We start from the raw sequence: 13,437 nt of genomic DNA, 5'->3' as shown, positions 1-13,437 counted from the left end.
GCCCAGAGCCACCGCCACCGCTCCGCTGCGCCCCGCGCCAGCGCAACGCCTCCATGCGCCCGGGCTGTCCCGCGCCAGCCGGGGAAGGGCGAGGGGAGGGGAACGAGGCCCCGCCGCCGCCGAAGCCAGCCGGGCTTCGCCCGCTGGCCCTTGCCGGCGGCGGCAAGGGGAGGAGGAGGGGGGAAGGAGGCAGAGGGCCGACGGCTAGGGTTTCCTTCCGTCGCTCGCGGGAGCGACGCGGGGGAGGAGCAAAGACCAGTCACGTTGGTACTGATATTTGGTGTCACAAGCTGGACAGATCACCTCATTTTATCATCTTTCATTCAGACTTTCACCCCCTTCCACTAGCTTTAATGTGGCAATGTCTTTCTTTTTTTGCAAGTTTAATCTGGCAATGTCAAAAAGGCGATGCCTGCTGCAGAGGAGAGGGCAAGAGAGGCTCCAACTGTAAGGGCATCTCCAGCCGTTGGCCCCCCAGGAGGGGCAAAAAATCGCCCCCTGGGAGCGCACCGGCGCTAAACCGCGCACTGGGGGCGTGATGCCCCCCAGTCGCGGCCCCCACGGGTTTTTAAAATGTTTAAATTCGGCGCAAACACAAAGCAAACACGTTCGAGTTCGTTTAAATTTAAACATATTTTACAAAAAAAGAAAAAACTACCGCGGGCTATCCCCGCCATCTCCCTCGCCGCCCGCCCACGCGGTTCTACATGCCGAGGAGGCTGTAGAACCGCGTGTAGTCACCGCCGTCGTCGTCGTCGCCCCCGCCGACGCCTCCGCCGTCCCTGCTGCATCCCTCCCCCGGTTGGCGCGGCGGGTTGGACGGTCTGGGGGCGTCGTCGTCGTCGTCGTTGTCGAGGACCACGACGCCGTGCTCGTCCTCGCGCCCACGCTTGCGGGCGGCGATCTCCTCCAAGGCCCGGCGCCGCCGGACCAGCTCGTCGCAGAGGTAGTCGTCCCGCGCCCACCGCAGGGCGTCCTCGTCGGAGAAGCCACGCCGGGCTATCTCCTCGTACTCCGCGAGGAGGCCGGGCTCCGGCTTGGGCTCGACGAGGACGAAGCGGTCGGGGGGGGAGGCGTTGTCGCCGATGCGGACGCCGGAGCTGCGGGTGCGCGCGCTGACAGGCGTGCCTTGGGGCTCCGGCTTGACGGGGCGGAGGTGGAGGCAGGAGGAGCCGCCGGACGAGGAGGAGGACCCCCTGGTCTCCATGCGCCTCGGGGTCCAGGAGCTTCCCCGGCGGCATGGGAAGGACGGGGGAGCGGGGTACTCGAGGCGCGGCGTGTTGCCGCCCTCGATGTACTCGAGGACGGCCTCCAACGTGCGCCCGGGCACGCCCCACTACCGACGCCGGCCGACGGCGTTGAGCCTGCTGGAGGGCTCAACGCCGTTGATGGCCTCGAGCTGCTCGGCGTGACGGCGGCGGAAATAAGGCTCCCAGAGCGGGTTGTCGGGGACGTACCGTGGCCCCTCCCTAGCCGCACGCGGCAGGGACGAGCGGATGCGTGCGATCTCCGCACGCCGCGCCGCGGCGGTGGCTACCGGGGGCACCGGCACGCCGCCGGCGCTGATCCTCCACGCCTCGGGCACCCGCATGTCCGGCGGGACCGGGTACTCGGCCTCGAAAAGGAGGCGAGCCTCGTTCTCGTGAAGATGGCGGCGGCCGAAGCCGTTCGCCGCCGCGCCGTCGCCTGGGAAGCGCTCGGCCATGGGTGTGATGAACTGGAGACGGCAAGAGAGATGAGAGGGAGGAACGACGACGGCGAGAGAGTGCGAGTCGCCGAGTGCGCTGGGGCGCGTCTTATATAGGCCGAGGCGCCGCCCGTGCGCGAGCCACCGTGAGTACGCGTGGCGGGCGAGGGAGGGCGAGGGACGCGTGTCATCCGGTCTTCACTGCGCCGCCCGTGAGGCATCAATGGCGCAGGCTGACCGGCGCGGCAGCTTTGGCATTGATTCGCCGCGGGAAACGAGGCGATGAGGACGACGAAGGAGCGAGAAGAGAGCCGTGTCCCTGACGCGGTAGGCCCGCGTCTGTTTCGCGCCAAAACAGTTCGCCCCGGCGCCCCCGGGCGCCCCCCCAGCGCGCCGGGTTCGACCTGGGTCCGCCGGCGTTGTTTTCGGCCCATACCGGCGAAGATCGGGCTCCTGGGGCATGACTGAGCCGATTTTCCGGCGCCGGCGCAAAAAAAACGCCTGGGGAGGCCTTCCTGGGGACGCGGCTAGAGATGCCCTAAGGAGAGAGAGAGAAAGATTATGTGTGTCGATGACATTGGTTGGTTAATTTTCTTGTTTGGACCAAGTACCGATGGGAATGCACGTACGACAACAGCTTTCCACCTGAATCTCGGACGAGGATCCCCTGCCGTGGCCAAGCCTACCTTTGAGTCACTGACACACGGGTCCCACAAAGCATGGGGCCCACCTGTCAGTGACTCAAAGGCAGAGTATGGCAGGGATTGCAAAGTCAGAGGATCCACGTCCCTGAATCTCCCCCATCCCGGCCCCTTCCGGTGTGCCGGACGTGGCAGTGGCATGGCATCAATGGGATCACGATGAGGCCGCCGTGTCCGCCGCAAGATTATGCCTGGCCGGCGGCGGCTGCGCGGCGAGGTGTTCCATGAACGGCGATCTTATTAAGAAACGCGTCGCTGCCGTGTTGCGCGAAGAGTGCCCTTCTGCCGACATGCCGTGAAGGGAACCCCATAGTCGCATGTCGGTCTCGGTTGCTTTCTTCCCTCGCAGACGTGGTGATCTTCTTTCTTTCTTTCTCTCTTTTGCGGGGGCAGACACGGTGATCTTGTGCGAGTTCTATTGTGATGTACTACTACTCCAGTTCCGGTTGCATGAGGCACTCCCATAGACATCCAATCTCAGAGACCAAGCATGAATGAGAACATAAAAATCGTATACAAGCCTGAGCATCCACACACATAAAAATAAAAATAAAACTAACCTGATCGATCTCATCTTAGCTAGCGTGCTTGGGGTGAAGCCGTGAAGGAGTGGTCCGGGTTTAAAATGTGCACGCGTACGTCCACATGTACTCCTTCCGTTTTTTGTCAAAGTGAAAAAGCTGCTAAAGCAGAAGCAAAATCTCAAACAAAGAGGATCTAAGAGCATCTACACTCGGGCTCCTCAAACCCCTTCCCTCTCCCCCCATCCACGCCCGCGTGGATTGCCCGTTCAGTGACCGTTAAAAAATAGCCAACCCAAATGGGTCTCAAACGTCCGGACTGACCGGCACCCCTTATATCCAGCCCAAATGAATGACGGATATGGAGCACCCGGGTGCGTCCGTCACGTCTGTCTCGGCCCACACTGGCCCACTCGACCCCGCGTATATTCCTCCCCATCCGTTCCCAGGACCAAACCTTAGCCACTTCACTCCACTCCCCTCCGCCACCCAAGCTCCTATCTGGCGATATCCGGCTTGGCGGGCAGCGGATCCGACGACGATCAATACAAATCCGTCGACTGGGGTGGCGTCTCATGCGGTTTGAAGGAGGCAATGGCCGTCTACATTGCACTCCTGATAGAGGCAAAGGTGTCCCGTCTTTCGATGAGATGATGGATATCGCTTTGGTGGCAGTCGACTTTGACGATCCGACTACGAACGTGCGGGGACGTCGCGCCTTAGCAATCGCTAAACCAACTCCGAGAGGTTATTGACCACGCCGGAGCACGATCAACCTGACCACGAGGGTCTGTTTCCTGCGAGCAAACGAAGAACAAGCAAGAAACTGAGATTGCAATCTGGATATTGCGAATATAAGATGAAAGCTTTATTGATCAAGGTGGGGTTCTGTGACGCCTTTGTCTGGTCGTTGAACACAAACGAAGTACGCGAAGTTGCAGCTATGGCGAACTTTTAATCTAAACAAAACCCAAAGTCTAAACGGTGCCCTAAGGGCTGTATATGTGGAGGAAGAGAGGGGGAATTTCGTGGCCCTTGGTGGAGGGGTCCGAAATCAACCCTATCTCTGGTTTCCCCACACATACGGACTCTAAAAATAGCCTATACTTATGTATTTCGAAATTACATGGGCCTGGCCCAATAAAAAGGTGACGCAACACCTATAATAGCCTCGGGACGAAATTTATGAAGTGGCATTTTGTATATTTCGCCAAGGCTTCATGCACCCATTATGGTGGCTTCAAAGTCCTAAAATCATCACTTGTAACTCCGTTCTTGTTCCCCTTGCGCATAGCATCATCTCCATGCTTGTTCTTGCTCCAATGTTCATCTTTCTCCAAGCTAGGCCCTTCATTTGTAAGCAAAACAAATGTATCCAATTTAGGCAGCATCATATTCTCATGAACATTAGAATCATTACCAAGAAACGAAAGTACCTGATAATTTAATTGGCGTGCGCGAGCTCTAGTAATTGGTCCCATATATGTAGCAGTAGGGGCTGTGGGTGTAACAATGGTATTGATGTCCTCATCAACTCCGCCGCTTCCGGGAGGGCAGCATGCGATGGACGGCAGGATCTGTCTGGCGCGAGTCCATTGCGTCGGCGCATCGGGCGCTCGGATACTCCGGGGCTGGATCATTGCGGTCCTCCCGGGAGCCTTCGAATCTCCCTTTCCCATCATTGGTCCGTCGGAGTATATATGAGTCCTACCGGGACCGGTGTGACCGCCGTGGGAAGGAGAGGATGTGGGTCGCCGAGGCCCGACTCGCCGCCGACATTGTCAGCCCAACGGGAGCCGAGGACTTGACGATGGTCCCTAGCAGACCACTCCATGCCAAGCAACACGATAGGAGGTTTGACTTCCCTTCGAATCCGAAGTATGGGTAGTTAGGGTACCGTTCAAAGTACTCCGTCGGCCACCCGGCTCCGGGAAGCGCCTTCTGTGGCCTCTCGGGAGGCGGTCTGCCCAGCGTGACCCGCCTCCCTAAAGGGAGCGAGGAATTCGGATGTCAGCAACATTAAATACATCCCATCCCCCTCACTGCCACTAGCGTCAGAAGCTGGGATGGAACGCAGCGGACCCGTCCTTAGCGTATGGGCTCCGACAAGGTGCTCCATTCGTGAAGGTCGTCAACAATGAGAGCACATATTGTAGCTCTCCACAACAGTATCATCATAGAGCAGGCGTAAGGTATTACACCAAGACGGTGGCCTAAACCTCGGTAATAAGGAATTACACGGAAGGCTTAATGACTGAACCAAGAATCCTCGAGCGCCATAAAAATAACGTACCACTTGAAATGTAGATCTGTCTAGGCGATCCATTTCAAATCTAGTGCGTGCACGTATGCATGCATGGTGTGTGACCTTGTCAGAGGAGATCCTTGTAATCCAACGAATATTCGTAATTAATTGAATTAAACTAAACGCCAGAGCAACAGCGGCTTACGCAACCCAAGCTCAGCAAAGCTCTTGTTAATTCGTCTGCACGGATCACGCGTTGAGTTTGTTGTGGCCGTATGCATCGTTTCGATGCAGAGGCTGGGAAGTCCCTTTTTTTGGAAAAAGAAAACGCGTTGAGTTTGTTTATTAATCTGGCGGGCCTCTCTCATCTCTCTCAATCAGCTGTTTTCTTCAGCAAGTTTTCATATATTTTTTCTACTTGCTTGGTGTAAGACAATAGGCTTTGGGGGGAACCGGCACAACCCTCTAGGGGTGGCCTATCACATATATATATAATGAGGTGGTATACAACGTTACAATATACACATGTAAATACAGTCTAACACCCTTCCTCAATCTTAGCCACTTTCTAATGAATCTAGAAGGGTAAGATTGCGCCTGCAAGTCTCAAACTGTGGCAAAGGCAATGGCTTGGTGAAGATGTCAGCAAGTTGATCCTTGGAAGAAATAAACTTGATCTGTAGTTGCTTCTGAGAGACACGTTCACGCACAAAGTGATAGTCAACTTCAATGTGTTTCGTTCGGGCATGGAATACCGGATTTGCAAAAAGGTATGTAGCACCGATGTTATCACACCAAAGAACAGGAGGCTATGATTGGGGTATACTTAACTCCTGAAGCAAGGATTGTACCCAGATGATCTCTGATGTGGCATTGGCCACAGCCTTATACTCAGCCTCAGTACTGCTACGCGAGACAGTAGCCTGTTTCCGAGCACTCCAGGCAATCAGGTTAGAGCCAAAGAAGACAGCATAACCCCCCGTGGATCGCCTGTCATCCGGATTGCCAGCCCAGTCTGCATCAGAATATGCTGAAAGACAACCAGAGTCAGACGGCCGAATATGCAAACCATGAGCCACCGTGAAACGAATATAGCGCAAAATCCGCTTAACAGCAGACCAATGAGTGTCACGGGGTGACTGCAGATACTGGCAGACTCGGTTAACAGCATAGGAAATGTCTGGTCGCGTGATCGTCAAGTACTGGAGCCCACCAACAATACTCCTGTACTCTGTCGCATTAGAAGAAGAAAGAAGCACACCATCAACAGCATTGAGCTTATCAGTGGTAGACATGGGTGTAGTCGTCGGTTTGCACTTAAGTATCCCAGCTCGCTGCAACAAATCCAGAGAGTACTTCTTCTGCGTCATAACAAGGCCAGCATCACGAGAAGTAACCTCCACACCAAGAAAGTAATGAAGCTTCCCAAGGTCCTTGACCGCAAAATCAGCACCAAGTGAGCGAACAAGCGCAGTAGCAGCCGACTGAGAGGAGCTGACCAAAATGATATCATCTACATAGACCAACAAGTACATAGTAACCTCAGGCCTTTGAAGAAGAAACAATGAGGAGTCAGCAGTTGATGATGCAAAACCATGAGCACGAAGAGCCATTGCAAGACGAGCATGCCAAGCACGAGGAGCCTGCTTCAGACCATAAATTGCCTTGGACAGACGACAAAGATGATCAGGGCGATCCAGATCAGAGAAACCCGGAGGCTGGCGCATGTAAACCTCCTCCGCCAAGACACCATGAAGAAAAGCATTTTGAACATCAAGCTGACGAAGAAAACAACCTCGAGTAACAGCCAGAGAGAGAAGAAGTCTGATGGTAGTAGGCTTGACCACTGGACTGAAGGTGTCTTCATAGTCAAGTCCAAAACGCTGTCGAAAACCACGAGCAACCAGACGAGCCTTGTAGCGCTCAATGGACCCATCAGAATGCCTCTTCACTTTGAAAACCCATTTGGAATCAATGACATTTACCCGTGATTGTGGAGGAACAAGAGTCCATGTCTGATTGCGAAGAAGCGCTTGATGCTCCTGCTCCATGGCCTCTCTCCAACGAGGAATGCGCATAGCAGCTTGATACGTGCGTGGCTCAGAGGATGGATCTGCGAGAGCAGCAGACATGCACGCCGCTAACCAAGCAACTGTGCCATCGTGACGTTGCTTAGGCTGAAAAATGCCACTCCGACTACGCGTATGTGGACGTAGAGCAGCAGCAGGAGCCGGCGGAGGCGAAGGTGACGGAGACGTGACGGTCGCCGGAGATGCAGGAATCACCTCAGGCGAGCTCGGGACAGACGACTCCGGGCTGCATGGCGAAGACTGGCCCGACGACAGGGGCTCAGAGGCCATGGGCGAACCGAGAGTGGGCGAGGCCAGCTCCGGTGACACCGGCCCAGACGGCCTTGGCGAGGCGAGAGCAGGCGAGGCCGGCCCTGGTGAGAAGGGCCCAGACACCCTGGGCGAGGCAGGGGCGGGCGAGGCCAGGCCTGGTGATGACTGCCCCGACGCCCTGGGCGAGACGGGGACCGAGGAGGCCGGCCCAGTCGGCGGGGTTGCAGGGCGCGACGATGGCGAAGGCAGCCCAGAAGCCAGAGGCGACCGGGCCAGGGCGTCGATCGGCCGTGCATGAGCACGGAAACCGAGGCCATGCAGGGGCGCCATGTGCTCCTCATGCACAACAGAAGGTGCCGAGGATGAAGGCGATGGCGACGAAGAGGAAGATGACACTTCCAGAATCTCCAAACGAGCCCCACGACCAGTGCCTGCACCATGGTTAGGCAATAATAGAGGAGAATATGCAACATCATCAAATTGGCCAGAAGCAACAGAGGATGAATGCATGACAGGTGGCTCGGTAGTGGACACAGGGAGTTTGGCAAAGGGAAAAACATGCTCATCAAACACAACATCCCGAGAGATGTAGACACGATTAGTGGGCACATGAAGACATTTATATCCTTTATGAAGAGAGCTATAACCAAGAAAAACACACTTCTTGGAACGAAACTCGAGCTTACGCTTGTTATACGGACGGAGATGGGGCCAGCAAGCACACCCAAACACCTTGAAAAAGGTGTAGTCCGGTTGTTCATTAAGGAGAACTTCAATGGGAGTCTTCATATTCAAAACACGAGTGGGAGTACGATTGATGAGAAAACATGCAGTGGTGAAAGCATCACTCCAAAAACGAAACGGAACAGATGCATGGGCCAAAAGAGTCAGACCAGCTTCAACAATGTGACGATGCTTACGTTCTACTGAACCATTCTGCTGATGTGTATGTGGACATGCTAAACGGTGAGTGATCCCAAGCGACTGAAAGAAGGAGTTGAGGTTGCGATACTCGCCACCCCAGTCCGACTGAACATGAATAATTTTGTGCTTGAGAAGGCGTTCAACATGTTTTTGGAACTGAACAAAAATGTCAAACACATCAGATTTACGTTTGATAAGATAAAGCCAGGTAAAGCGGCTGTAAGCATCAACAAAACTGATATAGTAATTATGACCACTAACAGAAGTCTGAGCAGGACCCCATACATCTGAAAACACAAGTTCTAAAGGATGTTTCACCTCACGACTGGACTCCGAAAAGGGAAGTTGATGACTCTTCCCCTGCTGACAAGCATCACACACTGCTACATCTTTATTACTAGACACACTAGGAAGCTCATGACGACGCAAAACATGCCGAACAATAGGTGTGGCCGGGTGACCAAGACGAGCATGCCACTGTGACGGAGATACCCGAACTCCACTAAAGACGCGAGCGACGCCAGGATGTTCCAGACGATAGAGACCTTGGCAGAGCCGCCCACTAAGAAGAATGTCCCTCGTGCCCCGATCCTTAATAAAAAGATCAAAAGGATGAAATTCACAAAGCACATTATTATCACGAGTGAGTTTAGGAACTGAAAGAAGATTACGTGTCACAGATGGAACTCGAAGAACATTGCGAAGTTGAAGACTCCTATTGGCATGTCTAGTGAGAAGTGATGCTTGACCAATATGAGAGATGTGCATACCTGCTCCATTGGCGGTGTGGATCTTGTCGGAGCCATGGTAGGGTTCACGAGTGTGAAGCTTCCCCATCTCACTGGTCAGGTGCTCTGTCGCCCCAGAGTCCATGTACCAGTGGGGATCAATGGAGTAGGACTGAATGTGTCCCTGTGGCTTCTGCGGCGGCGGACGATCAGCCATGGCGACCTGACGAGCAAAGTTGCGTGTATCCTTCCCGTCATTGCCGAGACCAAGAAAACCCCGCTGGAAGCGCTTGTGACACTTCGAGGCCCAGTGCCCATCGCGACCACAAAGCTGGCACACACGTGGACCGCCAGCCCCTGGTAGCGTCGCAGTAGGAGGAGGGGCCGAGGCGGGTGGTGGTGACTGCCCCGAAGGAGCCCTGGATGAAGCAGAGGAGCGACCACCCTTGGTGGCGGCGTTTGCCAAGAGGGCGCCGTTGCCCCTGGATCGGCGCGTCTCGACTCGTTGCTCAGTAAGCAGGAGGCGTGAAAAGACCTCGTGTGCTGGCATGGGCGTGGAGTTGCCCCTCTCATTGATGATCTCGACTAGGGCGTCATACTCCTCATCAAGACCATTGACAATAAACGAGTTGAACTCGGAGTCGGTGAGGGGCTGTCCAATGGAGGCCAGCGTGTCGGCGAGACTCTTGACTTTGTTGTAGAACTCAGTGGCGGTGGAGTCAAGCTTCTGACACTCCCCAAGTTGGCGATGGAGCCCAGATACACGAGCCTGCGACTGTGCCGCAAACGAACGCTCAAGAATAGTCCATGCCTCGTGGGACGTCTTGGCGAAGACAACAAGCCCAGCAACGGCCGGAGAGAGCGACCCCTGGATGGAGGAGAGGTTCGCCTGATCCTGCCCTGTCCAGACACGGTGAGCCGGATTATAGACCGGACCGTGCACGCTGTCAACCAGCGCAGGAGGGCAAGGGAGAGAGCCGTCGACATAGCCAAGCAGATAGTGACTCCCAAGAAGCGGAAGAACCTGCGCGCGCCAGAAGATGTAATTGTCCGACGACAACTTGATGGTGATGAGATGGCCGAAGTGAAACGGCGGCGGCGGCTGCGATCCCATCGAGGAGACTGGCTGAGGTGAGACCACCGTGGAGACAGTCAGAGGGGCAGCCGGCGCGGTGACAGAGGGCGCGATGGCCGCGGTTGACGCCGCGAAGCCTGCCAGCGCGACGTCCTCCGCCACCAGCGCGACGTCCTCCGCCACCAGCGGCGCAGTGGCCGAGGGCGCGACAGCCGCGGTTGACGGGGCGGCGGCGGTGTGGGCCACAAGCGCCTGCCCGGGCGAAGTAGCAGCCGGCGGGAGCGCGAAGAGGGAGCCGACGCTCCGTGTCCCGATCGGCGCCTGAAGGGAGGCGGCATCCAGCGGCCTCGAGAGAAGTGCCGCGAGGGAGGCCGGCAGAAAACCGGTGGCGGTGGAGCCGGACGCAGCGGCGGACGTCATAGCAGTCGGGGGACGGCGGCGGCGGCGGTTTAGGGTTTTTAGGCGGAAGCGGACGTAACCTAGCGTGATACCATGTAAGACAATAGGCTTTGAGGGGAACCGGCACAACCCTTTAGGGATGGCCTATCACATATATATATAATGAGGTGGTATACAACGTTATAATATACACATGTAAATACAGTCTAACACTTGTAAATAAGAGAGCTCGATCCTGCAGTCGATCGGTGACGAGAAATAAGCAATATTGTTTACAAAGACCTGTCTATCATCATGTCACTGCACTGTTTGTGCATGTGCGACGGCCCAAGTGTGTTCGCGTCAGCTGATTGGCAAGTGCAGCAAGAGGACAGGTTCAGGTTTGGGTGCCCCTCCCTATCCATCTTTCAGACTTTCACCCACTTCCACTTGCTTTAATCCGGCAATGTCAAAAAGGCGTGCAGAGGAGAGGGCAAGAGAGGATTAAACTGTCAGACAGGACTCTGGGAAGAGAGATGAGAAAGAGAAAAGAGAAGGAGAGAGATCATGTGTGTCGATGGCATTGGTTGGTTAATTTTTTGTTTGGATCAAGTGCCGATGGGATGAACGTAGACGTACGGGCAGCAGATTTCCACCTGAATCTTCCCCATCCCCGTTCCGGTGTGCGGTGTGCCGGCCGTTCCATGGTCCGCCCACAAGATTATTATGGCTGGCCGGCGGTGCGTAGGTCGGTAGGTGCAGGCAGTGGTCCGAGTGTAAAAATGTGGCGACGGTCCAGGTTTAGGTACCCTCTCCCTTTCTTTCACCCCTTTAATCAATGCTATACTCTGGCAATATCAAGAAGGGAAGGACAGGAGAGCCAACAACGGACGTGTTTTTTGTCCCTAGGGGGGAAGAGGCCGTAGCAGCAGTGAAAATGGACATATTTGAAGGAAATGCTAAATGGCGGACGAGCTCCACGGGGCTCTTTTTAAGAAAAAATGGAAAACAAAAGTCACATTTTGAAGTAAAAGAAATCCGGAAAAGGAATCACATACGTTCATACGGATGTATACTACTCCCTCTGTCTCGTAATATAAGAGCGTTTTTTACTCTAGTGTAGTGTCAGAAATGCTCTTATATAGTCATATTATGGGACGGAAAGAGTATATGTGTACACAATTTGAAGATGGCATATATTATGGTAAGACCTACACCAAAAAGACAAAATTGTGATTTACAAAATGATGAACAGTACATGCATTGTTCACTAATGAAAATGCGTGAATTTGTCCTTTTCTGTAGCTCTCATCGCAATGTATTTCATCGCCAGACTTTTTACACACGTAAAATACATCCAAATGAATGTGTAGATTTTTTTCAAGTATTTTTTTGAAACTTTTAAATTTGATTTTTGAACTTTTCAAGAAAAAAAGGAGCTCCATCAAGCTCGTCCACCAAACCAGATTTGGGCCTTTTCTAAAACTTTAGCACAAAATAAACCAAACCAGATTTAAAAAAACAACATAAAATGATCCATTCGCATGACATCCGAGGCTAGGGCACCATGCTAGATATATATAGCACGACACCTGGACCCAACGAGCCATGCGTGGATGCTTTTACGCATGGGGTGCACTGCATTTGCAATTTGCATACACATTTGCTGCTACACCGAACACTGATCAATTAAAAGGACGTCATGAAACTACCGGCCGGCCGGGTGTGGCCGAAAACTGCGTGCCCGATCCCAACCACTCAACCGTCAGGCGGGAGACGACTTGGTGGTGCAGCCTGCTGGGGGACGTCCGGGGAGATTTTTTGTCCAAAAAGACCCCTCTAGCCAATAGAATTGTCAAAAAGGACTACCCGTGGATATATTTGACAAAAAGGACCCCCTAGGCCATGGCGGCAGGCGCGGCAGGCGACACGTGGCACCTGCCGCCACGCCAGGAGGCGGTGGGCCCTGCCGCCACAGCAGGAGGCGGCTGCTCGTGGTATAACGGATTAGGTACAGCAGCAGCAGCCGGGACGTAACGGGCCAGGCTGGTGGGCCACGCCGCCACCGGGTGAGGCGGCCTCTGCTGCCCATGTCGCCCGCAGGCAGACAAAAGCAGCTGCACGGAAGGCGAGGCGCGGGCCCGGCCGCCACCGTAGCAGGCGGCAGCAGTAGCCGACAACACTGTGGCAAACGACGCTCATTCCCATGATTTCGGAAATTGATGTTGCAGCTGAGGTGACAGCACCCAAGAGCGTGATTTCCGCATTGTTTTGCTCTCTGCAATAGAGGTGACACTGATGCTTTGTAATTTGGAATCAGATTCCCGCCTGCGTGATTTCCGCTACCTGCCGCACACCCGACATCGTTGTAGTTGCTGCGTGTGATGAGACACCGCGATGCTGGAATCCGAGGCTGCGATAGGTGATCTCTAGCTCGTTCTGCCGACAATACAGTGCTCCTCTTCTTTATGTACGCATAACTGTGCCTGCGCATACACTCTCTCGAATATCTATGGTTGCCTTCACTACCTCCCTGCTCTCTCTAAGTCTACAAGAATACACAGAAGGAAATACTTGGTAGCCACTTTCACTCGTGATTTTGGCCGATTTAGAGTTGGTTTTCGAAGATGGTGAAGTTGAAGAAAAGATAAATTAAGGTGAGATCTATCCATTTTTGTTGGTTTTGTTCGCATGCATGATGTTTTCGTTCTGTTTGATTAGTTCCTAAGTGTGTATTCTATGTTGTTTTAGGCATTATTTCAGCACTTGAAGGAGTCATTTGGAGTTTCTGGAGTAGGATTTGCCGTGCTAAGTGAAGTACGAAGGGGGAGATAAA

Source organism: Triticum dicoccoides, chromosome 5A, assembly GCF_002162155.2.
Source record: "Triticum dicoccoides isolate Atlit2015 ecotype Zavitan chromosome 5A, WEW_v2.0, whole genome shotgun sequence".
NCBI classification, from domain to species: Eukaryota; Viridiplantae; Streptophyta; class Magnoliopsida; order Poales; family Poaceae; genus Triticum; species Triticum dicoccoides.
The sequence above is the reverse complement of the archived record's forward strand: the minus strand, read 5'-3'. Positions refer to the sequence as shown.